This window comes from Bubalus kerabau, chromosome 9 (genome assembly GCF_029407905.1).
Source record: "Bubalus kerabau isolate K-KA32 ecotype Philippines breed swamp buffalo chromosome 9, PCC_UOA_SB_1v2, whole genome shotgun sequence".
In the NCBI taxonomy this organism is placed as follows: Eukaryota; Metazoa; Chordata; class Mammalia; order Artiodactyla; family Bovidae; genus Bubalus; species Bubalus kerabau.
The window spans coordinates 77,142,658-77,170,071 of record NC_073632.1 but is presented as its reverse complement, the minus strand read 5'-3'; the positions used below and the strand labels follow the sequence as shown (position 1 = coordinate 77,170,071).

At 40.5% G+C, this 27,414-nt stretch overlaps 1 protein-coding gene across 12 annotated transcripts in view; it reads left to right on the top strand.

The window, feature by feature from the left end:
• EPB41L2 (erythrocyte membrane protein band 4.1 like 2) overlaps window positions 1–27,414 on the top strand; it is a 208,534-nt gene that overhangs the window by 42,265 nt on the left and 138,855 nt on the right. Inside the window, exon 2 of one of the 12 annotated variants that reach the window (XM_055535623.1) lies at window positions 14,980–15,073. The exons of 10 other annotated variants lie outside the window; for them this stretch is intronic. The gene's annotated coding sequence lies outside the window, so the exon portion shown is untranslated. Of the gene's footprint in view, window positions 1–3,921; window positions 4,454–14,979; window positions 15,074–27,414 lie in introns of those variants that run through there. One more of the 12 variants, XM_055535622.1, reaches the window with a different exon arrangement.

Below are 27,414 nucleotides of genomic sequence, written 5' to 3'. Positions count from 1 at the left end.
ATCTAGTGTAGAGTCTTATTTCTTTAAGTAAATAATGACTTGCTGATTTATTGCTTTTTGGGGGCTGATACAGTTCTTAAACCTTAAACCTTAGTTCTTAAATCTTAATATACACAAGAATTTACAGTAAGTTTACAGAAATTCTTTGACACCTCCCTCCTTGCCCCCAGCCTCAGAATTCTGCCCTTTCTCTTCCTCTGCATTACTAGATTAGTTTCTTAAGGGCTGTTCTCATTCATTTTGGTGGTGCATGAACAGCCTGGTGGGGGGTTGTGTGTCTTTCCATGAAAAGAAAGTGAGAGTCACTCAGTCGTGTCCAATTCTCTTCAACCCCATGGATTGTAGTCTGCCAGGCTCCTCTGTCCATGGAATTCTCCAGGCTAGAATACTGGAGTGGGTAGCCATTCCCTTCTCGAGAGGATAATCTCAACCCAGGGATCAAACCCAGGTCTTCCACATTGGATTCTTTGTGTAAAGAATCCATCCACACAGGTGGATTCTTTACCGGCTGAGCCACCAGGAAAACCCATTTATCTTTCCTTCAGTCCAGTTCAGTTGCTCAGTCGTGTCTGACACCTTGCGACCCCATAAACTGCAGCACGCCAGGCCTCCCTGTCCATCACCAACTCCCGGAGTTTACCCAAACTCATGTCCATCGAGTTGGTGATGCCATCCAACCATCTCATCCTCTGTCGTCCCCTTCTCTTCCTGCCCCCAATCCCTCCCAGCATCAGGGTCTTTTCCAATGACTCAACTCTTTGCATCAGGTGGCCAAAGTATGAAGTTTCAGCTTCAACATCAGTCCTTCCAATGAATACCCAGGACTGATCTCCTTTAAGATGGACTGGTTGGATATCCTTGCAGTCCAAGGGACTCTCAAGAGTCTTCTCCAACACCACAGTTCAAAAGCATCAATTCTTCGGTGCTCAGCTTTCTTCACAGTCCAACTCTCACATCCATACATGACTACTGGAAAAACCATAGCCTTGACTAGACGGACCTTTGTTGGCAAAGTAATGTCTCTGCTTTTGAATATGCTGTCTAGGTTGGTCATAACTTTCCTTCCAAGGAGTAAGCGTCTTTTAAATTCATGCCTGCAATCACCATCTGCAGTGATTTTGGAGTCCCCCAAAATAAAGTCTGACACTGTTTCCCCATCTATTTCCCATGAAGTGATGGGACCAGATGCCATGATCTTAGTTTTCTGAATGTTGAGCTTTAAGCCATCTTTTTCATGCTCCTCTTTCACTTTCATCAAGAGGCTTTTTAGTTCCTCTTCTCTTTCTGCCATAAGGGTGGTGTCATCTGCATATCTGAGGTTATTGAGATTTTTCCTGGCAGTCTTGATTCCAGCTTGTGCTTCTTCCAGCCCAGCGTTTCTCATGATGTACTCTGCATATAAATTAAATAAGCAGGGTGACAATATACAGCCTTGACATACTCCTTTTCCTATTTGGAACCAGCCTGTTGTTTCATGTCCAGTTCTAACTGTTGCTTCCTGACCTGCATATAAGTTTCTCAAGAGGCAGGTCAGGTGGTCTGGTATTCCCATCTCTTTCAGAATTTTCAACAGTATCTTTCCTCATTAAGTGCTTAATAAATGGTTGTAGGATGAATTCAGGAAGCACTTGCCAAAAGTGAATACTTGGACAAAGTTAGTACTGTATTAATTGTGGATGGAGAAGACTAGAAAGAATTTTAATACTCAGAAGTTAGGTGTGTGCTGAAATTGGTTTTCAGGTAACTGTTAAGTATTATTTTCAAACACACTTTTCCTTAGCAAGATCATTTAAAAACATGACTATAAAAGGCAAGGGAAGGTTTTTACTGGAAAAGTTGTAACAAAATAAGAGTAAGTGGAGAAAAATCATGTTATTTTGCACAAGTATAGCAAGCCAGCTTGACAGTTTTCTCCTTAGAGAAGTTGTTCTCTAACAAGCTACTGGGAATTGTTCAGCCCATTGGCAGCAACACAGAAAACTGCCCTTTTCACCCTTTCCAGAACACAAACGTAGACGATTCATGGCTGGAACCTATCTTCAAGAGACTGCTGGCTTTATTGAAGCCAAATGTGTATAGAGTTTTTCATTTAGACACATGAAGGGCCTCCAGCACTCTTGCCACAGAGAAAGTAAACCACATAGAGATACTTGAAAAAAACAAAAACATGCAAACGAAACACCCTCAACTTACTGTGTATCGGTACACGTGCAGACAGCACCTACTTGGTGAGAAATACACCTCCGTCTTGTGCATTCTTCACCCGTCCGTCTCTGTCAGCTGTGCTTTTTAACGTAATTGCAGAATAAATACTAATTGAACACAGTGAAAATAGGATGCAAACCAACAGAAATGAGAACCAAGTCTATGCTTTTCGTCTCTTTTGTTGTTTAAGAAAGTCCTTAAGATGAGTTTTTCTAGTGGTGTGAGAAATGTAAAAATGTAACAGTAGCAAAGAGGTTCTTTAATTACCCATTTAGCTCAAAGTTGAAGTAAACTTTCCCAGGCCGAACTTGTCTAACGTGTCCATGTTTGAACAGTGAACTTGAGTGCTCTGACTTCTCATGCCAGACCTCTGGAGAACCTTGGGCAGCTGTTCCTCTGTTGTTATTTACTTATTTGAAAGTAAGTCATGTGAAGATGTGGACAGTTAACTTAAGGAACACTTCTTTCTTTGATGATTGTCTTATAGGCTATTTCACGTTGATGCTGACTATCTCAGGACACCCTCTCACTCCCAACCCAGAGTAAAGAAGTCTCTAACAAGGAGGCCATATCTTCCTGCTCCTTCTATAGACCCTTTCTCAGAAATATTAACAATTATATTTACTTTGAAGATGTTGTTAAGCTGATAAACAGTAATGTGAAATCTTTTTGATATTCTGTTGAAGGAGATGAAAGATGGTTTATTACTGGTTAAGTTTAAGGCAAGCAGCGAATGAAGCATGCTTGCAGTTAGCACTTGTTTGATATGTGCAATTTATCTATTTAAATTGGAAAGATTAGAGTAACAGAGCATGCCTTCTGTGCTTACTAGTTTCAGGCAAGCCAGGTCCCTTTACCAACTCGACATGGAAGATTTTGCCTTGGAATTTTCAGTTTTGATTCCCTGGTTTGCCATCGAGTTTTCTCACAGTATATAGGATTTATTTGCTGGAAAAATTCAGGTGCCTTTGGAAAGGGGTTCTGAACTTGAAATATTTTAAATTAGTGTCAGTATTGGACTCTGAAAAATAAAATTATCTGTTGTTAAAGTAATGAGTGTATGTAATCGAATGGAGTTTCCTTGGCTTATCATTTTTGTCTGTGTGGTTTCTGGAGTTTCTTGACATTGTACTGTTTTGGAGAAGTTACCTTTGAGTCATGATTGGAACTTGTTTGAGGTTGCATGTCGTTTTGGGGAGACAGAAGTGTTCCCTGGAAAATACTGGACTGATTTTCAGTTTGTGAATTATGAGCTTGGTTCACCAGACTGCATTTTGGAACTTGACTCTCCAGGGCAGAGTAGTGTCCAGCTTTACTCTGTGAGTAACTGCAGTTGCCTTTTTGCCATTTGGGTTTGTTTGTTTATTTATAAATGATCTGTCTGTGAAATTTTAAGCCAAATGGGATACAAAGGAATTCCTAGTTTTCAAAGGTTCTTCTTTAATTTTGCAATTTAAAATTTAAAAATTTTAAATTTAAAAATAAGGGCAATTTTGTCTTTATTTTTAGAAGTTAAATATGTTACAGCTGTTGAGTAATTCACCACCTCCTGTTCTCACCTCTGCTTAAATAATTGAAGGAGAAAAATACAGATTGATTTTGTATACCTGAATATAAAGCTGAATATTCAACTTCATCTTTGTAGCTTGCCCAAATACCTGTATGTGATCCTTAAGACTGTGGAAAAAGCCTAGAGTCAAAGAGAAGATAGGAGATTTTTTTTTTTTTTTAATCAAAAGGCAGATGTGCCTACTTTAAATACTTAGTTCGAACATGACACGTTGAGAATAGTGGGAAGCCAAGGACAATTAAGCGTCAGGAAATGGTGTCACATGTTGCCTGTTGTGTCCTAGATGATTTGGATAAAACAGAAACAGCTGTAATGCCAAATGCCCTATAAATTTCAAATGCGGGTGTAAAGCGCGGTGTTAGCACAGTTTATGAGCTGACTTAATAGAGAGCTTTGCCCACAGGTCTTCTGGTGACTTGCTTTCAGCTTTCTTCACAAAAATGCAAAATATTTGGGGCCCTTTCATATTGCTAAATGAAAAATGGTGTGCATTTGGCTCCATAAAGCAAGTAGCCTTGAGAGATGGGCCTGCCTAGAAATTGACTACATTTTTGTGGGAGAACGGGTGAAAAGGGCAGTTTCCTGTGTTGCTGCCAAAAGGTCTGAACAATTTGTAGTAGCTTGTGGCTAGAAAACAACTTCTGTGAGGCAAAAACAGCAACTGCAAACTGGCTCTGGGTATGTGTGAGAAAATGCTCTTCTTTCCTACTTGATTGTTTGCCATTATAGAAATTATGTACAGTGAATTTTCAAACTCAAACGCTTAAAATGGTGTTTTGGCTGGTTTGCATAAAAACCTGGGGAAATATATTTGGAGGTAGCCCAAGCGGTGTATAATTTGGTACTTACAAAAGGGCAGCATTTATATTTTGCTTTTATTGTAACCATGGGTCTAGAGAGGGTTACTCATTTGTCTCCTGCCTTAAAAAGTGCAGGTAAATCTTGGCATCTATGGAGTGTTTCTACAGTAATGGATTTTTTTTTTTTTTTAGTTAACATATTAGGTGTGTGTTTTCTTAGTTAACTTGGGTGTCGTGTTCCATTTTGTATTAGATGTATGTTTATAACATATCCATGTGAAACTATTGGCAATTGTCACTTACTGGTACTGACAGTGTGCCGGGTGCCATGCTTATGTTCTTATATTGGCTATGTTGTTTACTTCTCTAGAAGAGGGAACAAGCTTAGGGTAAGTGTCAGGTAGCTAGAAAATGGTTGGAACGGGCCAGGATTTGGAGTCTGGTGTGTGCTTTCTTAATGATATCAAAATAGTTACTATTTCAGATCTTAATTTGTAGAATTAAAATCTGTTTTTTCTTTTTTTGTGGTTGGGCTTGTATAAAGATTAACGGGCTTCCCTGGTGGCTCAGACAGTAAAGAATCTGCCTCCAAGGCAGGAGACGTGGATTCGATCCCTGGAGAAGGCTACCTACTCCAGTATTCTTGCCTGAAGAATTCCATGGACAGAGGAGCCTGGGAAGCTACAGTGCATTGGGTTGCAAAGAGTTGGACAGGACTGAGCGATTGCACTGAACTGAACTGACTGAGACTTGGTTTGATTTAGTTTAAGTGTTCTCACTAAGTTCTTTTTCGGTCCCAGCTTTCACCACTCCTGAGCGTCTATATACTTATTACTGCTTAAATGCTCCAGGCTTTACTTTTTTTGACCTTAATTTTGATGTTCCTCTTCTGTTGGGGATATCTGGTAGCTTTTCATTAAACTACAGACAATAGTTAATGGAGGCATGACCCTTTCCTTAAGATTTCGCCCTGTTCATCAACATCAGTGTCTTCTTTATTTAGTAAATAGGCTGGTGCTCATAATCTAGCACAATGATTCTTTACTGAGATGGGGGTGGATGGGTGAGTTTTGTCTCCTAGGAAACATTTGGCAATGTCTGGAGATTTGGTTTCTTGGTTGCCATGACTGAAGGACCTGCTACTAGTATTTCTGTATAGAGGTAGGGAATGCTGCTAAAAATCCTTTAATGCACAGGACAGCTTCTTGGATGACAAAGAATTATTTGGCCACGGATGTCAGGAGTACAGAGGTTGAAAAACCCTGAGCTAGCTAACACAGAAAGAAAAAGTGAAAGTATTCATTATTCATTTGTGTCCGACTCTTTGCAACCCCATGGACTGTAGCCCACCAGGCTCCTCTGTCCATGGAATTCTTCAGGCAGGAATACTGGAGTGGGTTGCTATTCCCTTCTCCAGGGGATCTTCCCTACCCAGGGATCAAACCTGGGTCTCCTGCATTGTAGGCAGATTCTTTACTGTCTGAGCCACCAGGTAACCCCAGCTAACACAGGGCATAGACCAAACCAAATCTTATTAATTGGAAACCATTTCTTTGTAAGTTTTTTTTTTTTTTTTTTTTTTAAATAACAAAACAACTCTGATAACTAGGCAAGTTTTTATTCTCCATTCTAGAGGTCAAGGAAGAGGCTCCCAGTCTGCTCACCCAGCCCTAAGCCAGGTGACACAAGTTGACCTTACACTGGATTCTTTTAACTCTTTTCTACCTTCATCCCCTCTCCTGACCTAGATGAGATCACACATTCAATTATTATCTGCCATTATCTTAGTCACAATTAGTTGAATATTAAGAATGGTACATGAAATACCTTGACTTGAGGTGGGAGAAAAGCAAAAGAATGAAAGGAATGTGCACCAAAGTTTGTACTAGGATGAAGGTCGTTGCGTGCCTCTTGCCAACATATTAGTTCAGGTGATGCAACTATGAGTGATCTTCACAGGTTCACACATAACTACCGTGGCAACTATTGATTAGCTTTTGTAAACTGAGAACAAATACAAGGGATGAATGAAATTTTCAGATAGGCTAAAAAAGAAGCAATCTCTAGGTCCAATAACTATCACTTAGCCTACCATATTAGTAGGGAAATTGACTTTTGTATTTTATTGCCTTGTGAATTCTTGGGCCTAACCTTTGTGATTTTGATTAAATGTAACAAGTTGAAAGGAGCAACCTGTACCAGTCTTGATGTCTTTGCAAATACTTGGGATGCTGTCCATCCTTTCTTTGCATCTTCATCCTTCAGTTCAGCTGCTAAATGGTGTCCAACTCTTTGTGACCCCATGGACCATAGCATGCCAGGCTTCCCTGTCCTTCACTATCTCCCTGAATTTGCTCAAATGCATGTCCATTGAGTCGGTGATGCACTCTAACCATCTCATCCTCTGCTGCCCCCTTCTCCTATTGCCTTCAGTCTTTCTCATCATCAGAGTCTTTTCCAGTGAGTGGCCAAAGTGCACTTTGACCACTTTGCATCAGTGGCCAAAGTATTGGAGCTTCAGCATCAGTCCTTACAATGATTATTCAGGGTTGATTTCCTTTAGGATTGACTGGTTTGATCTCCTTGCAGTCCAGGGGACTCGGAAGAGTCTTCTCCAGCACCAGAGTTTCAGAGATGGTTCTAATTTTACAGTCATTCTCTGCTCATCTACTGTTTTGCAGATGACTCTAAGTAGGTATTTCTCAGAGTGGATTGTAATCATTGGTTTCCTCCTCTGCTCCCTTACTGGGTTATGTGTCCTAGCACAGTGCTGGGTATATAGTGGCCATCGCCTCCACATGGAGTGGATGAATGGAAGAGGCAGAGCCAGGAGGAAACACCTTAATCTTAAAACTGAGTAACAGAAAACGGTTGGTAGAGCTTTTGAAACTCAGGGTGCTGGAAAGGAGCCTAAGTAAGTGAAGAGTAGGAATTGTATTAGCATCACCTTGTTGGTGTTTTTGTGCTGGGCATGTTTTTTTCTTTTTTAAACGTTAGCAATCAATGGCAACCCACTCCAGTACTCTTGCCTAGAAAATCCCATAGACGGAGGGGCCTGGTGGGCTGCAGTCCATGGGGTCGCTAGGAGTCGGACATGACTGAGCGACTTCACTTTATTTTTTCACTTTCATGCATTGGAGAAGGAAATGGCAACCCACTCCAGTGTTCTTGCCTGGAGAATCCCAGGGACGGGGGAGCCTGGTGGGCTGCCGTCTATGGGGTCACACAGAGTCAGACACGACTGAAGCAACTTAGCAGCAGCAGCAGTCTAGGTGGCTGAGGCCGGAAGGCTAGTCTGTGGCCTCGGCCCTTTCTGCGTATCTGCTGGTATAAGTGGTGTTCATGTCTTTTACCTGAAGTTCCTCCAGGCTGTGTTACCCTCTTGCTCTGAAGGGCTTTTATAGCTTTTGCATGTTCTCAAATCTGCCTGTTTGCTGGCATATGTTATTTCAATCTGGATTTCTCATCTGCGTTAGGTCATGTCCGGCTCCCCTCCAGGAAGAATGGAGTTTTAAAGTGATAGAAATGACCCCTGAAACCGGACAGTGATTTCGCTGTGGCTGCTCTCTTAGGGCACATAGAGTTCTGGCCTTAACCTTTTATTGTCTCCTTGGGCAGATTTGCTTCCTTTGCTTCCTCTTCTGGCCGTTGAATTTCAAGAGCCACAGCTTTATTTTACTCTGGGGTTTATTATGTGCCTGAGTGTCACCATAAGTGGCCTGGGTTGGAATAAATAGCAACTCTGTAATGCATGTGTTTTGTTTTTCTATTGAATTACATAAAAGCATTAGACGTTTTGATTCAAAATAGAGATAATTATGAGAAAAGCTGTCTCTTTCAGTGAAAGGCTCACTAGCCAGGCACCAGTGCTTACCACTGTGGCCATGTCATTGGACTTGTCACTTGCAAATTGAACATGCCTGATTGCACAGGTGTTTGCATGGTTGAACAGATTATATTTGAACAATAAACTGTTATGCCTGACAGTGATTAGAAAGGCAGGGCAGAGTTGCACATGAATTAGTTTGGTAAGAGAATTGAGGAGAGAGTATTACCAAACATTTTTATAAGAGAAAGCAAAAAGACTTTTTATTCTTTAACAGTTAATTGTCCTTAAACTTAATAATAGTAAGTCAGCCTTGTACCAGGCAGATTTTTTTGTTTGTTTGTTTTAATGAATGGCTAGTAACTTTTTTTATTTACTTACACCATTGAGTGTGTTGAACACTATCTGGTTTTCCCTATTGGAGGACAGATATAGTTAGATTGTGGCTGAGATCATAGGAAGAACCAGTATCCAGTGTCATATATTTTTGGTCTGTCATTTTTGGGGCTTTATGCACAAATGTGAAATCTATGTCTGGGAGAGTGGGGGTGTGGGTTGACTAGGGAGCTGTCTTAGGATTTCTGGAGCTCTCTGAGAGTCCAGTTAAAGTTTGTGGCCATGAATTTGACTTGAGAAAAGTTACCATCGTTAGTTATTTTTGTCGGTGGCTTGGGTGCAAGTCTGAAGTAAGACTGTACCTTAGGTGGAGCCAGAGAGTCCGTGGACATGCTGGAGGAGAGAGGGGCTGGGAATTAAAGGTCTGCTGCTGGTCCACGGAAGTCAGGCCACTGTGAGACGGTTGTGAAGATGGAGCCCTGGGCAGGGGCTGCGGGCACAGGCTGCTCAGGGTCACAGAGTTGTTGGACTTGTGGTTCACAAGGAAAGACAGAAGATAATCAGAGGTTGGGACGAATGAAAATGAGGTAATGGTAGGTCTAGGGCAGAATTTTTCAAGAAATCATTTCAGAAGGCCACAACTGGCATTTAGAAGGTGAAATGGCATAAACAACGTGAGAGTTGGGGCCTTATCTAGTCTATACAGAATTCTATGTGAATTTCAAAAAGACTTCCCTTTTGGGAAAAGCTTTCCATTAGCAATCATCACACCTCGGACAAACCTCACTGACTAGAGTAGAGCTTTGCCACTGCGCAGAGCTTCCCCTTGGGGAAGGGGAAGAGAAAGGGAGGTCGGAAGAAAGAGGTGCCCCCTTTCCTGGCTGAGGCAGCCCGCTGGCAGGGAGAAGGCTCACTGGGACTGGGGCTGGATTTAGCACAAAATGCTTAGGCTTTAAGCCTGATCAGAGTGGCCATTTGAAAACTGTGTTTCCATTAAAACTGGGTGTGTTTACTGTGTATTTGTGAACTGGGTTGGGATGTAAAATGTTTTACTCTTTTACTGTGGGTCACAGAAAAAAATTGAAAGTGTTTGGGAACCGTGGGAACGGGTAACAGAGGATACAGAGGGCAGGATCAGGGGGTTCGCTTTTAAAGTAGGAAACAACACACACAGACACCCCTCCCCCCCCCCCCCCCCCCCCCCCCCGCTCTGTGGCTTACAGAAAGGAGTGGGGAGTACTGATAGCGAAAATGACTTCAATTTGGAATGCATCCTAGGTTGGGGATTCAGCCCCCTCTCTTCTGGCAGAGGCTTTATACATAGTCGGGTGGTGGTGAAGTATGGTCCAGACACTAGTTGAGCTTCTCGCTCAACCCTGGGTCTAGGGAGCTTTTCTGTCCGACTGAGGGAAATAGACTGGAAAAAAGTCAAATTGTGGGTCACAATCGAGATCCTGCGATTTCGTAAAAGCTAAGTGGTAAGGAGAGGGGGCTTTTGATGTGTTCTGGGTCATAGGGAGAGAGTTTTCTGCAACTTAGAGTCACAGGTTTACTACATAGCATGTAGTCAGTTGTAGAAAATTGAAAATTGATTTTTAGAGGGTTGTAAGGGTGACAAAGCTCTGTAAAAGTTTATGTGGACAGTCGTGGGAATTGTGAGTTAGAAGTTCTGGCTTCTTTCTTTTTCAGCTGTCTTGTTGACTTTAAAATAAATGAGCATTAGCATCCCTGTGTGATCTTGGCTCTGCCTTTGGAATGTAAGTAAGAACGGACAAACACATCTGGACGTTCCTTGTCCCTCTTCACGTGCTCTGAGTAGTAAAATCTTGACAGTAAATTGTAAGGCCTTGTGTAGCTTTCTAGTCTGAACTTGAGGTGGAGAGTTTCGTTTCCCTTCCTATGGGGCCATGTTGGTCAGGTATTGGTGGTAAAAAGCAGGCCACAATTCCATGGCTTTTAAAAAAGGGATCAAGCCATGGTGGAGTGGAGAGTTAGGCAGTTTGGGTGGAGGCCCGGGTTCCTGTGGCTCTTCATCTCCAGTTGCCAAGAGTTGCCATGTCAACCCCCTGGTCAGGTACCACATCTCTGGGCTGGTCCCTGCTGGAAAAGTGGTAGAGTCGGGATTCTTCACTGGACTGTCTTAGCGTGAACGAAGGGTGACAGAAAGGGTCAGCCCCCACTCATTCTTCTGGGGAGCAAATGTGTGTTAGAGGAAACTCCTTATGTGTGTTTTCCTTAAAAATTGCAGTTAAGCTTTATGGATTAATTGGACCATCTTAAGTAGGCTTGGGGAGTTAGTACTCCCTTTAGTGGCTGTTTCTGTGGGGAAAAAATAATAACAACTAACATTTACTTACTTAGAGTTTGTTGTTCAGTTGCTAAGTCATGTCTGATTCTGTGACTGCATGGGCTCCCATCCCCGGCTTCACTTTTGACATCCTTATCTCATTCCCCCCTGTGCTCACTCCTTCCCCAACAAAGTCCTCACTTCATCTGGGGTTGGGGTGTATGTATGTTTTTTCCTGTTTCCAAGGCAGTGACTCAAAATCTGGCCTGTCATGAGTCAGTTCAGTTCAGTCCCTCAGTCGTGTCCGACTCTTTGTGACCCCATGGACGGCAGCACAGCAGGCTTCCCTGTCCATCACCAACTCCCGGAGTTTGCTCAAACCCACGTCCCTCGAGTCGGTGATGCCATCCAGCCGTCTCATCCTCTGTCATCCCCTTCTCCTCATGCCTTCAGTCTTTCCCAGCATCAGGGTCTTTTCCAATGAGTCAGTTCTTTCTGGACTGCCTATAGACAGGCGTGCAGAATTAGTCCTTCTCAGGCCTGCTGGAAGTTAACGGTTTAGAGCTGCTGAAGTTTGACCTTCAGGGATGGTCCTGCCAGTGATGGCTGTGCTCTACAAAGTGGTTAAAGCTGTGAAGTTCTGAGTGTAGGATTCCTAAGCAGAGTACAGTCACGTGTGACTGTGAGGTTTTCTTGTGCCAGGAAAGACTGTGTTTTTATGTTAAATAACATTGGGTGGCCTAAGGGATTCTAGCCACAGCTGCATTCCAGAGACAGTTCAGAGCTATGGCTGGTAATGACATCACCATCGCAGGTGCCAGATCATTCTTTTTTTTTTTCCAATATAGCCTGCCCACGCCTTTTTTTCTTAAAGGACGTTTAAGTACTGCTGTGAGGATTTGTTGCAGAATAAGTATGAAATCCAATTCTGGGTGTGTGTGTGTGTATGTGTGTAGGTAGAGAGATGAAAATAAAGTGCTTTTGGAAGATCACGCAGTCCCAGAAATTCCAGTTTTAGGTTACTTGCGTTCAATCACTCCCAAGAGATTTTGATGGGGAAGGGTGGGACGGAGGAGGGGGTTCAGACTAGAAGAGAAAAGTAGCTGTGATAAAACAAGGTTGAGGGGCTTCCTCCCTCTACTTTCCCCCTGATCCGAGATTGGCCTGGAGTGTTTCCAAGAGAACTCTGATTTCCAGTGTATTTCACAGAGGCCGAAGAGCTCTGATTCCAAATGTCAAGCTTGGATTCAAGGGATTGGATTTTTTTTTTTAATGATAAATTTATGTGTTTGTTGAATAAAACTTGCAATACAGAGAAACATAAATAGTAAAAGCCAGCCTCATTCCCACTTTAAGACATAATTTCTTTATATTTTTATTTTGTAAAAAATGCATTTGGAGGTGATAGAATACATTCAGAGGTTATAGGATAACTACTTCAGTAAATGCATATTTATGTACATTTCACAAGTAGGGCTCATACTATGGTTTTGACGTTTATTTTCATTTAACTTTGTGTCACATTTGCCACGCCAAGTAGTTTTTTTTTAGAATGCAGAATTTTAGAACTATGAGGTACTTTAAGAGGTAGTGAATCCTCCCTGTATTTTATAGATTAGGTAATTTAATAAAATGAAGTTAAATGACTTGCTCTAAATTCCTGTTACTTTCAGAACTGGAATTAGAACTGGTTCCATCTATTCCAGTATATTTTTAACTATCCCATTCTGCCTATTTTACTTTATTTACTGGCAAAAGTGTGTGAATAATTATCTCTAGGATAAATTAGAGATTGTTGCCCCAGATAATTTAATCCATCTCACTCTGAGTATGAAAAAAAGTGAAACTTTGAGACTACTCAAACACACCTGTGTAGTTAAATTACTTTGCCCCAAGTGATTTGGAGATGTTAGAAACCATTATGAGATGGCTGGATTGTTGCTATTTTAGGGTTATTTGATGTGAACCTGGAAGAAGTAAAGTTTAAAAATGTGTGCTTTACACTTAGCACAAGCATATTTGAAGTGTTTCTTTCTGTCATGTTAAAACCAATAAATCTCTTCAAACTTTTTAGTGGTCTTGCCAAACTGTTAATTATCATCTCCTTTGCTAAATTTCCTCTTCTCTGGAATTCTATTTTCCTTATTTTGCTGAATTCCCATAGGAGTTCTTGGCTGTATAATTCCTTTGGCAACTGCTCACATAGTCTTAATGCATTTCTTCTACCCTTGTCTTGAAACAGTAACATTTTATGAACCTTAAACTTTCCATGAGGTTGTGTGAGTCCATTTCTTCTTCTGTTGTCTTGAAAACAGTAACATTTTATGAATGTTAACTTTGCATGAGGTTGTGTGCATGAGACTCTTGGCTCCTCAAGGACAGGATGTTGTCTTGTTATTTTCCTTCCTTCCACTTCTCTCCCCTTCACTTTGCCTCCTCACTGTAGTACTAGCAGAGCACCTGTGGGCTCACTCTATTATTATTGTAACTTGTTAAAAAAGTTCTGAGCACATTTAGGGCAAATCAGAGAACATGGCCTCCTGTCTGTGAGTTTGGTAGTCCTGCTGGTACTGCCGATTTCAGGAATATCTCTGCAGAAAAAGCAAGTCTAGTATGATTTGCACATTGTTTTGGTCGGCAAGTAGTTAGATGTCATTTTTGAGGCAGTTGTTATGGATTCATATGATGTACTGGCACACATAGCCTCAGACTCACCCTCACCTCTGTTTGAACTTAGGCTAGAAGAAACTGTATAAAGCAGCTGATGGGTGGGCTACTGCAGGGCTGTCTGAAAAATAGGTGACGGAGAATCCTCAGTTTTTGTTTTTCTTGGAAAAATTCCTCCACAGAAAGTCTTCAGCATATTTTAAATTCTGCATCTTGAAGAACTAAGATTTTGTATATCTCTGAATTTGCTGTATCTTGAGGGAAGAAATGGAAGATGGGATGAAGGGTGTGAAGAAACTTAGTGTTGAGTAAGTGGAGAAGAAGTAGGAATAGGAAGTGGAGAAGAAAGGGAATGATGGCTGGGATACATTTGTAGGTAGAGGAAGAAGGAAACAGTAAGAATGGAAAGAGATCGAGAAATAAGGATAAACAGCCAACTATTAGGGTGGGGACAAAAATCTGAATGTCATTTGGCAAAGATGCTTATACTTTTGGTTTCTTCCCAAAAGTTTTTCAAATGATTGTAGTGGGTGGGGAAACTCCCCTAGAGATGACAGCTTAAGTGTTGGATGAGGAATATGACAGAAATAGCTTGAGTGACTTAAGTAGGAAGAAACAGAATTAAGAAACTTTTTTTTTTTTTTTCTGGCAGTGCTCTGCATTTCTTATAATACTGTGCTTAATTTATTCCAAAAAGTTTTTCAGTATCGTATAAAGAGTCTCATTTTTGATCAACTCCTTTTTTTCCTGTGGGGTTGCTTGCCTTAGAATAGGTGTCGAGCTCTCCCTCTCTTTCAACTTGTTCACTATGGAAAACTGTCAGGACATAGAAGATATGCTGCAAACGGAGACTGATTCCAAGAGTTGACCGCAGGACAGCAGCCACATCATTCAAGGGACCCAGTACACGTGTGTGATGTTGATGTGCACACACATGTGTTCTTTTCCCTTAAAGAGGTCTTGTGATGCTAGAATGTGATCTTATTTCTTTTGAAGTCTTTTTTTTTATTCATTATTTTTAAGTACTAATGGCTCTGCATACTCTCCAGGCTATGGGGAATTGTTTTTCCATATGTTTCTGTTCGGGTCAGTGAAAAGAGGAAAATAATTTAGGGATGAATTTTATGATTGGAAAAGGAACACTGCCTCCTAAAAGATATTTATGTTTACCGTTGGGTTCTAGTATCAGTCGCATTATTTCCTGACCCGGGGCTGGGCTGCGCCTGACATAAGCGTTAGGAACTGAATTGTGTCAGCACCGCTCCTTAAGGCGTTTATCTTAATCCAGGCGTCCTTGGATTGTGCCCACGAGCACACAGTGGTGGCAGCGATCACAGAGCTGGGCTGCTGGTGTGAGCTCTGAGGAGCTCAGTGATCACCCGGTGAGTCCAGTCCCCGTGAACGCGAGTTGGTGTTTTTATTTAGATGCTCTATTTTGATCTCATGAGGGGTCGTGGTATTTAAGTTACTTCGGTGTCATTCTCCTGGGATGGACTGAATAGCCCTGAATTCTGTCTCACGGGGCCCTGTTATGCAGCTCAAGTAAGTAGAGGATGATGGCCAGGGAGGTACCAGCCGCGGAGCTGGTTGCGGTATGGTCCAGATTTGGGTGTTTGGGTTGGCCAGCTTTCCTGGAAGATAAGCTTATATTGTATTTACATAGATGCATCCTGAAAGTTCTGTGTAATTATACAGTTGTATTTGAGTGTTCCAGAATAAAACAGTACGTCTCCTGTCTGTGGCTTTGGCTCTGAGAGCCATAGCTGCTGCTTTCCTGCACATTCCCCTGCACTTTCCCTTGTTCCTGCTTTCCCCTGTGATCTTCTGTGTTACCCTGAGTGGAGAAAGGAGCAAAATCTTCCATACTTGTCTCTGATGAGTGCTTTGCATGAAGGAGAGAATATAGAAATGCTGTGGCTAAAAAAAAAAAAAGCCACTAGCCTGCATTTTCGTACTGTTTTTACACCTGTGGGGAATTGGAAGTTTTGAAGTGTGAGGTACACTGGGAAAAGAAAAACCAAGAGGAAAACGTGGTTTGGAAAAACAAACCTGGCTGGGAAGATAGGTTTCTGCCTTTTCTTACAATATTCTTTAAAAAAATAAAAATTCCCTCACTTAGCTCAGAATTTCTTAGATTCTCTCGTGTCTGTGATGCAAAGGATTGGCTACATTATTTTTTCAGGCCCCTCCCAGACTCATGATTCAGGAGGACTGTATACCCCCAAACGTATTGTTGTAGGACTTATTTCAGAGCCACTTTTGTTTTCTTCTTGCTTCTCTTAGAATTCAGTACCTTTTTGAAGGTGATGATCCTTTAGGTCAGTCTTAACCCACGAGAACCAATCATACAGGTGAAGATAGTTGTTTCACACTCCTCACATTTTCCTTGTATGAATCTTAAAAGATGGCATGGCATTTCTTGTCATCAATGTGCCAAAATAGTGTTTATTCCACTGGAGGGCCATTTAATATTAAGCTTACTTTACTGAATCATTAAGGTGATTATCTTGGATAATAGAAAAATAAGATGACGGTGCCAGGAATTGTCTGAAAAAACAGGTGCACAGTTTGTTTTTTAAAAAGTGTTTTCTTATGATCTCATCTCTTTCTCCTCAAATGTACTAAGCATAACTTTGTGCAAAGGAGTGTGTGTTTTGCTTTGGGGGATCCAGAGAAAAGACAGACTTGTTAAGTACGGTGGCTAAGATGTGTGCTCATAGGGTCAGTACTGCAGAAAGTGCACAGCTCTGGAAGGGGGTAAGGGAGTGTGGGCACTTGGAGGAGAGAGGGATGGCAGTCTTTGGACAGGGCATGGCCGGTGGCTGGCTTTTGCCTGATGGTGGTGGTTGTGATGGGCATGCTTCGAGGAGTAAGCCTGGAGACTCTTGGCTTTTTCCTCCCTCAAGACCAGAAATCATCATGCATCCTACTGAGCAGAAAAGTTAGAAAGGAGGGTGTGGCCAGAGCCTAGAGGACTGCATTTCAGGTGAAAGAATTTGGGTTTTCTTTCTGCAGTTACTGAGGTTTTCCAAACAGGTGAATGATGTGATCAGAACTGGAGTGTAGGAAGATGAGGTGGATAGAGAATCACAGTAGGGCTAACAAATTTATGAGAAAATGTTAGTTATGAGAAAAATTTACCTTTGGTAACTTATTTACTGGTTTTACTGACTTGAATCAGAGTCTACTGCTTGTTTTTTCCTACAGTACAAAAGTCATCAAATTGTTTTTTTAGGGCACTCTCCACTGAAGATAACTAAGTATATACCCTTCAGATAAAAGTGAGGAACAATCAATTTGTCTTTGTTGTGATCTTTTTCCGTTAAGTATACTCAGCTATTTACTGTATTTTGTAATTAACCTTGACTACTCTTGGCATTCTCTCATAGCCTTCCCCGCCCGCCCCCCCCCCCCCCCCCCCCCCCGGCATTTAAGTCCTTTTCATATCAGTGTTTTAAAGACATTACATGATTGAGTGGGTATATCACAACTTCACCTTCACCTCCATTTAATAAGCGTTTAGTTCCATTTTAGTATGCTATTTTAGGAATTTTCTTGTCCTATTTTTGACAATAGTTTGTCTTTAATCCTTGTGAACATTATTTGGTGTTGATAGTCTTGCACGTCAAAGTATCTTGGAAAGAAAGTCAAAGTCTTGTAGCTAATAAGTGAAAGAGTTACAGTTGAAACTCAGATCTGCTTGTTACTGAATCATTTTATATCTACAAGCCTCAGTTTCCTTATCTATAAAATGGAGGCATCGATAGTACATTTCTTTTCTTTTTTTAATTTTATTTTATTTTTAAACTTTACAAATTGTATTAGTTTTGCCAAATATCAAAATGATAGTACATTTCTAATAGAGTGGTCATGGGAAATGAAGTGAAATGATCCCATGTGCTGGCATAGGTTGTTTGTAAGCCATCTTCTGAACAACATAGATGCATGGTGTTTGTGAATCTAAAACACTTAATTGATTCAACCGATAAGTAATTTTACATTTTGAATTTTAAAGGTAATTTTCTTTTCAAACTTAATGAAATCACCCAACTTTTAAAACCTCAGGCCCTCTTTTAATTTTGTGTACTGTAACACATGAAACTTGTATTCTCAATAGTTTTCTTTTAATTCTTCCCCACAGACTGTCATTCTACACGTTCAGCTCTGTTTTGTGTTAATTTTTACTGCCTTTCCCCCCTGAAATGCAATAGTCCTGTAGTGTCCTAGTGGAAACATTGTTCTCTTTGTTTGGGCTTAAGAAGTGCCTTTGTCATTCCTTTGAGACATTCTGCAGATGCCATTTTGCAGTTCTGAAAAATATGTCGCTGTCCTCCTTGTGCTGTGTTATATTGTGTGTGTATGGCTTGGTATTTTAATGAAGTTGTAGTGAAAACTTGACAGCGATAACTTGTCATGTGATGATAAAACATAGAAAGGCTCTTTCTTAACTGTAGATATGTGGTCCCCATCTCTCCATAGCGTTGTGTGGTCGGAAAGTAGATCCCTCCTTTATTCAGACATTTGATACTTTTTGACTAACTTCATAGAAAACTGTTAAAACAGCTTCTTTGAACATGTACTGCTTTTTAAAGATCTCTTAATTTATATGTTCTTAATAGCATTTTAAGTGGCAAGTATACCCTCTAATTTGCTAAGTGGCTTTAATCCTTGTACTATGAAGTGGGGGCAAAAATCTTTTGGGAAATTGCCCTGATAAAATCCAGGAAATTCCTTTCATTCTTTTAAATCCAGTTAAAATCTAACTTTTAAAAAAGGCCTCTGATGTAACAGTGTCTGCAAGCATGTGCTTCTTAGAGTCCAGTAGTTTCTTGTAGATAGTGCCAAGCTCAAAGAGGAGTAGCATGAATGTATCCCTGTGTTTCAGGTAAATCTATACCCCATGGCACACGACCAGTTTATTATAACTTTGCTGGGACTTAGCCAGCTTGTTTTGTACAGCTTTTAAAACTGCCAAAGTAGGGGTACAGAAATGAAGGGGGAAAACTCATCTTTCTTTCTTTTAGTGGATTTTAGTTTATTAAAACATTTCTTAATTATTATATGTTTAGTGGGAAAAGCTTGTTAATATAGAAAAATACAAATAAAGCAAAATTTTCCATTGTCCACGTTCAGGAACAACAATTGTTACCATTACAGCTGAGCATTTCCAGTGTTTTATCTGTGAATTTACATATGAGGTAGAACAACAGGGTTTTCCTTTTAAACGTGCTTGTTTGCCCTTGGCGAATGTATGTCTAAATTGTTTTTCTTTAAATTGAAGTATAGTTGATTTACAATATTGTTAGTTTCTGGAGAAGGACATGGCAAATTCCATGAACGGAAGAGCCTGGTGGGCTACAGTCCATGGGGTCACAAAGAGTCGGCCATGACTGAGCACATCAGCAGCGCATTGTTAGTTTCAGGTGTATAGCAAAGTAATTTGATCATATATTATTTTTCAATTAGAGTTCAGTACAGGATATTGAATATAATTCTCTGTACTATATAGTAAAGCCTTGTTGTTTTTCTCTTTGATATATGGTAGTGTGCATCTGTTGGTCCCATATTGCCAATTTATTCCTCCCTCCCTTTCCTTTTGGTGACTGTGAGTTTATTTTCTGTACCTGTAAATTCTTAAGATAGTACTGCTTACTTTTAGAAATGTTACTCCATAGGGCATTCATTCATTAGATGGACTCACTTGAAAGTTCTCAATTAGTAGAAAGTGTGTACCTTTATTGCCTAAAGATATATGAGTCAGAAAAGGATGGGCTAATCATTTTGGATGTTTTCCAGGATCATAAAAGCATAATAGGTCTATATTAGAACTGTTAAGAAGCCTTTAAAACAAGTAAAGATCCTATCACATAAGCCCTGGCTCGTCTTGGACAGCTGGCTCATTGATTTCCAACAAGAGCTGATTCTGTGGTGGCCTGACTCCTGTCATCTGCGGCAGAGGTACCCAGGGATTACGGTGTTTGTATATGTTTAGCCATCAGCTGGGCTGGTTTTAGACAATGATACCAAGCCCTGTGTCATGCCGTCCCATCTGTTTCTTTTAAAGATAAATATACAGTTGGTATGGGACAGATCCTGTTACACTAAACTCCATGGCAGAAATAAACTTCCCAGGTGGCTCAGTGGTAAAGAATCTGCCTGACAGTGCAGGAAACACAGAAAACTCCAGTTTGATCCCTGAGTCGGTAAGATACCCTGGAGGAGGAAATGGTAATCTATGCCAGTATTCTTGCCTGGAGAATCCCGTGGACAGAAGAGCCTGGTGGGCTGCGGTCCATGGAGGTCACAAGGAGTTGGACACGACAGAGCGACTAAACAACAACAGCAACATTAAAGGTTGAGGTGAGAGGAAATCCTCTCCAGGGGATTGGTAGATACTTCGACCAATCTTCTTCCAGAAGAGAAAAGCATCTCAAGCCTGGCTCTTACTACTCTAGGATCCAGTGGGAAGAATATTTACTTTCAATATATAGATGATAAGCCAGCAGGAACAGATTTCTATATCTTATTATATCTGTGCTGTTCTGTTGTTTCATTCAGCATTTATTGAGTTAGATGTTCTGGTATAGTTAACATGGAATTATAGATGATAATGGGAGGAGATAAAAAAGGGATTGAGGAAGATATGAGACACTCGAATTATGGCTGAACCCAAATGGCTTGAATAGATCCAGGCAAAGTCTTTGGTGGGAGGAAAATAGCAGGGGGATGGGAACAGAGGGGGAAGTTAGATGTGGCTGCTAAGTAGATTATTAGGAGTGCTACATTCCACCATTTGTCTGATATATATATATATATATATATATATATATATATATATATGTATGTATGTATGTATACACACAGTTCCATACATTTAAGTGTAATGTATAATTGTATATATATCCTTTTAGTTCAGCTTACACAGGTCAACTGCAGGTACAGTCCTTCCCTCTTCCAAGGACAGACCATATAAAGTTCTGTTGGCCTGCTGCATCTAGAGGCAGAGTATTGTCTCAGAACACGGTGTACCGGTGATGTCCATCCCTCTGGCTTCAGTTCCATTCAGATCAGATGTCAGCGATCAGCTGCATTGTTGAGATTTCCCCCTGGACAGTGCTCTGCCCTGCCCTGTCCTGTCGAGTAGCTGTAAATTACCCTCTTGGATCACCAAGCTGTGTGGTTCGTGGGGTGTGTGATTAGGTAGGTTAAGAGCAGTGGTTGCTCTGGGGACAGCTTGTCCGTGAAGTGTAATTCCTGATCAGATCTTACTGCCCCTGTTTCTGTCCATTTGAAGGATCGCCTTCACTCACTATGTATACCTCAGGGCCGTCTCCGAGCATGGGCTGTTACTCTCCATTTAAGTCTGACTTCGCCCTTCTTGGCATCCTGCTTGCTTTGCCAGTGGGTCCTCCTGGAGTGGTAGACACTCCCTGCTGGGTTGGTTTACCAGACTTCCCTTTGAGAGCCTTGTGATTTGTGAGAGTGTGTATGTACCATAAACTCACAAATAACTTGATTGCCTCCCCCGCCCCCATGTTTTATTCTGTTTTCTAAAAGTCAGTAACAGAGCTATTGTTAGGTTTGGTTACAAACTGCTTGTTTTTAACCTTATACCTGGAAGCTGGGGTTAGATTTTTTTTTTTTTCCTCAAGTGTAGACAGGGGAAGTGGACAGTCTAGACAGAGGAGAGTCAGCATTAATGAGGACACGGAAGCATTTCTTGTTGAGGCTGGTGTGGCTGGAGCTTGGGATGTGTGAGAGAGCATGAGAAGCAGAAGATGAGCCTCGTATCTGGACTGGAGTCAGTCAGTGCGGAACCCGGGAGATTATACTGAGCAGTTTGGTTTCTGTACTCCCTGCAGAGCCACTGGAAGCCTTTCAGAAATTTTCATTGCTATTATTTATTTGAAGGAAGAGGCATAATTGCAAATATCTGTATTGCAGAAAAACTACATGCCAGGTTTTATGGGGAATTACCAGATTTCCCTGGGTATCTGTGCTGGTGAATTTTACCCTCAGTTAAAGGCATCTACCCAAGGAAGCCTCCTTTTGTATTTCTTTTATTTATGGCTTTTAGGTGAAATTTCCAACTCCAGTAACACTTTTGTATTTCTGTGCAATAAAATCTGGTGCTGAGGTTTTTGGGTGGTATTTATTGTACTGGTGACTAGGATCAAATTTAATTTTAACCTAATTTTAATAGTAAATCTCACTGTTACCAGTTAAGTACTTTGTTTTTACTACAGAGTAATAACCTGAAGCTTGGCAGTACTGATTTAAGTAGGTGTCTTTGGTATTTATTGCTCTTTATTATGAAACAAATTTGTGCCTAGTCTTACTGTGAGCCAGGCTGGGCATTCAAAGATGAGGACGAAGGCTGAGCTGCAGATAACTTCACAGTGAAGAAGACTGATGCCAGGAACTCAAAAACGGTCATTTGAGCAGTAGAAGTACCTATAGAAAAAAGAACAACACTATGAGCCTGGATGAAGAGTGAGGAAAGGGTCAGGAGTGACAAATGTACTGCATTTATTTATTTTTTACTGGGATTTTTGTTTGTACTACTAATTGAGTATGACCCATCAGTCCATTCATTCATCAAACATTCCTTTGGCTTCCTTTACTGTATGACAGGTGTTATATTGGGTTGTGGGGGATATAGATGTAAGACTGCAGTCTTTGCCCCTGGGAATCTATTGTTTACATGGACAGCCAGCCAGTCAATAGCAAAGAGAGGCATTTTGGGGACTGGGAATTGCCCCTGAGAACTGGATAAATAAAACATTTTTTAACTGTTTTGCTTAATAATTAATAAAATCATACCATAAATCAAGTAAGTGAGAATCTTTTTGTAAATTACCTTCTTAATAGTTGTACAGGAAATATTTGTTGAATGAATGAATGTATCTTTTGTGTAAGAATAGGTTTTTGCAAATTGGTATTAACACAAAAGAACATTTGCATTATTTGCTACTGGCGATCGCTTCATGGATAGGATACTTTTTCTTTCCAATTGAAATTTCCAGGAAGTATCACTGTCCTAGGGTTTCTGGCCAAGCACTTTTCTGAAGCCAATGGGTGGGTGTATGTTTAGATCCAAGAGAAACAAATTATAACCATGGATGTGAACTTTTCACAGTCTTCTCAAAGTAAAAGCTTGAAAAAATATTTTTATGCTTCTCTCTTGCAAATACTAATATCCTTTTCTAAAGAGGAGTAAAGCAAAGATAACATGTTGAGTATACTGGGTATTCATATTGTTGCCATCCTTCCTTGTAATTATCACAACACCTCAAAATGTTCATTGAGAATTTTTGGCTGTAATTTTGAATCCTAGAACTTGGTAGAAAGAAGTATATATGTTCAGTTCAGTCACTCAGTCGTGTCCGACTCTTTGTGAGCCCATGGACTGCGGCACGCTAGGCCTCCCTGTCCATCACCAACTCCTGGAGTTGACCCAAACTCATGTCCATTGAGTTGGTGATGCCGTCCAACCATCTCATCCTCTGTTGTCTCCTTCTCCTCCTGCCTTCAATCTTTCCCAGCATCAGGTTCTTCTGATTCTTCTCTTTAGTCAGTTCTTCACATCAGGTGGCCAGAGTATTGGAGTTTCAACTTCAACATCAGTCCTTCCAATGAACACTCAGGACTGATCTCCTTTAGGATGGACCGGTTGGATCTGCTTGCAGTCCAAGGGACTCTCAAGAGTCTTCTCCAACACCACCGTTCAAAAGCATCAATTCTTCGGCTCTCAGCTTTCTTTATAGTCCAACTCTCACATCCATACATGACCACTGGAAACACCATAGCCTTGACTAGATGGACCTTTGTTGGCAAAGTAATGTCTCTGCTTTTTAATATACTGTCTAGGTTGGTCAAAGCTTTCCTTCCAAGGAGTAAGCATCTTTTAATTTCATGGCTGCAGTCTGTATATGTGGTGAAGTTGAAATAAATTGGACATTGCTGTTTTAAATAATGTAGGTATTTTGGGAGGCAAAGAATAAAAATACTATAGCATTAGATTTATGAAGCCTAGCAAAATAGAATGTGGGTATACAACAATAAGAGCTTTCTATTATACAAAATATAAATTAGATGTATCAAAAGTCTCTTAGCTTAAAATTAAATATGAGTGTAATTGGGAAGCAGTAAAGGCTTTGTAAACTGTAAAGCCCCTATAAATGCATACTTGGTGTCAATCAGTTCAGTCACTGAGTTACGTCCAAATCTTTGTGACCCCATGGACTGTAGCACACCAGGCTTCCCTGTCCATCACCAACTCCTGGAGCTTGCTCAAACTGCTGTCCATTGAGTCGGTGATGCCATCCAATCATCTTGTCCTCTGTCATCCCCTTCTCCTCCTGCCTTCAATCTTTCCCAGCATCAGGGTCTTTTCTAATGAGTCAGTTCTTCGCATCAGGTGGCAGAAGGTTTAGCATCAGTCTCCAATGCATATTCAGGACTGGTTTCCTTTAGGATTGACTGGTTTGATCTCCTTGCAGTCCAGGGGACTCGCAAGAGTCTTTTCCAACGCCACAGTTCAAAAACATCAATTCTTTGGCGCTCAGCTTTCTTTATGGTGCAACTCTCACATCCATATGTGACTACTGGAAAAATCATAGCTTTGACTATATGGTCCTTTGTCGGCACAGTAATGTTTACACTGCTTTTTAATGTGCTGCGTAGGTTTGGCATTTGGTGACAATACTTAGTATAGTACACAGATTTCTTAAACTTCAACCCACCCCCCCGCCCCCCCCCCCCACTGCCCCAGCTTATGACTGCCTTCATGGTTTGTGTTGGTGTGGAAGAAGACACAATCATGGTGGTGCACATTCTACCAGGTTAGCTAATAAAAAGGGAAAGTGGAAATAAGAGTCGTAAAGAAGTATCACAGGCTTAAAATTGATATGTTTTAGTTTCAAAGCCTCTGGTGGTTCCATGTCATAGACTTTGAACCAAGATTATACAGTTTAGTAACAAAAATTTGCTTATATAATTAGGTTTTAAGCACCTTCAGGACACTTCCTTATTCCCTAACATAGTATAGGGACCACAGTTATTTATAATATTATGAATTCTTTTCCTAGACCTTTCCCCACCTCAATCTTATAGTAAATAAAACACCTTGTTTCTGCTGTCTAGGGCCATCTCTTTGATTTGCCATCACGATTTATTCTGTACAAAGCACAGTTTGCTTCTTCATGCCATTTCTTGTTCCCATTCCTAATATTTAAAGTAGATTTTTTTTGTACACAGCTTACTTAGAAATGGATTATTTACCTACTCTGACAATCTCTGTCTTTTAGTTGGTACATTTAGGCCATTTACATTTAATTGTTGCTGGGCACCATTTTGTTCTTTGTTTTCTGTTCCATCTGTTCTTTCTTTTTCTTTTTTTCCCTTTCTTTTTCTGTCTTCCTCTGGATTGAGTTATCTTTCTTTGAGTCCATTCTGTCTTTACTATTGGCTTATTCATCTATACCTCTTTTTTTGTTTTTTTCTTTTTTTATGTACCTCTTTGTTACCTAATTTAACTCATTAAATTTGTCTCCAAACCCTCTGTTCCTTTTATAACTATTTCAGTGACTGACTTCTGCTGCCCTATTAATTGCTCTTTATTTTTCTCTCTTAACTCTGATGTGTTGCCAAATTCTTATCATTCTGCCAATTGAATATTACTTGAATTTATCCATTCCTTCTGCTGATACCTTCTCTAGTCAGATACTATAACCTGCACAAAGCTGAGCTCTTTTGGGGTACAGTTTTAACTTCGGTAGTCAAAGAAATACAAGTCTTAACGTTGACAAAGAATTGACAAACCACTTATGTTTTTACTCTGGTCTCTTGAAAAACCCAAATGTGGTTTTATAATAACTGCAAAACTTAAAAATTCTGTGTACCACTTTATAAATTTTTCTTATTCTTCCTCTACACAGTTTAAAAACAGCTCTCATACTCTTTCCTTTCAACCAGTTTCCTCCAAAACAATGAACACCAACTCTCTCAGTTTCAGTTTGAGTCTCTCCTGTGTTCTTTATGGATCTGTTCTTTAGTGACTCAGCCCATTCCACAATAAATCAGTCAAGTTGCTTTCAAAATTGAAATTACAATGGCAAAATTCTCTTTGGAGGTGAGGAAGCAGAGACTGGCTACCTATTTGCTAATATTTTATTTTTTAAACATTAATGCAGCTATCATTTCTTAGATGAAGAAGGAAATGGCACCCCACTCCAGTACTCTTGCCTGGGAAATCCCATGGATGGAGGAGCCTGGTAGGCTGCAGTCCATGGGGTTGCGAAGAGTCGGACATGACTGAGCGACTTGACTTTCACTTTTCACTTTCCTGCATTGGAGAAGGAAATGGCAACCCACTCCAGTGTTCTTGCCTGGAGAATCCCAGGGACAGAGGGGTCTGGTGGGCTGCTGTCTATGGGGTCGCACATGGTTGGACACGACTGAAGCGAATTCGCAGCAGCAGCAGCATTTCTTAGATAAGCAATATCTATGTAATAGATATGTAATGGTCTGTCTGGTTTTCCTGTCACCCCTCCCCCCACAGTTTAAAAAATTTTTGTTCTTCATATTGTAGTCAGGATTATAGTTTTAAAGTCTTTTAATTTTAAGCTTAAAATCCTTTCATGGTACCACTTTACTTTTCAGAAGAGCCTCAAATGTTGTAACATCTCTTTTATCCTTGCTGTTTTGGATTTTAACTTACTTACTGAGTTTCAGATGTTAGGTTGCCTCTCTGAGTTTAGCTGATATATCAGGTTTTCTGTCATGTCTAGACTTTTGTACATGTTGCTAACAATATTCTACTCTCAGGTCTCAATTTAGATATAACTTCCTCTGGATATCTTTTCTTCTGTGTTCTTCCTTTCACTGGGCCTTTTCCTCCCTGTCAGATATACCTCACTCCAATTGATTCTTTACCTGCCTCTTTTTAAAAAAAAAAAATTGTTGTTTAATTGAAGGATAATTGCTTTACAGAATTTTGTTGGTTTCTGTCAAAGGTCAGCATGAATCAGTCATATAGGTATAGGTATGTCCCCTCCCTTGAGCCTCCCTCCCATCTCCCCTGCCTCCCACCCCTCTAGGTTGATACAGAGCCTCTGTTTGAGTTCCCTGAGTCATACAGCAAATTCCCATTGGCTGTCTATTTTAAATATGGTCATGTAAGTTTCCATGTTCCTCTCTCCATAGCTCTCACCCTCTCCTTTCTCCCCCCACCCTGTGTCCACAAGTCTGTTCTCTATGTCTGTGTTATCACAGTTGTTTGATGGTTAATGGGCTCTTAACAATACTAAGTATTTAAATCCATAAACATGGATTTACTTAGGTCTTTGTTTTTTTTGAATATTGTTACATACTTTTCAGTGTACAAGCCTTATACTTGTCTAAATTTACCCTATGTATTTTACTTTTTTTGATGCTAAGTGAGATATTATTATTATTTTTGGATTGTTTATTGCTTATGTATAGAAATACAACTCAAGTTTTCATATTCATTTTATACCCTGCAACTTTCCTGAACCCCTCTATTAGCTTTTTAAATGTATTTTTAAGGATTTTTATTTATTACAATTATGTCATCTGCAAGCAGAGGTAGTTTACTTCTCCCTTTCTTATTTGCGTGCTTTTTATTTTTCTTGCCTAATTGCCCTGGCTTGAACTTAAGCACAACATTGAATAGAATGATAAGAGGTTGTGAGAGGGAGCA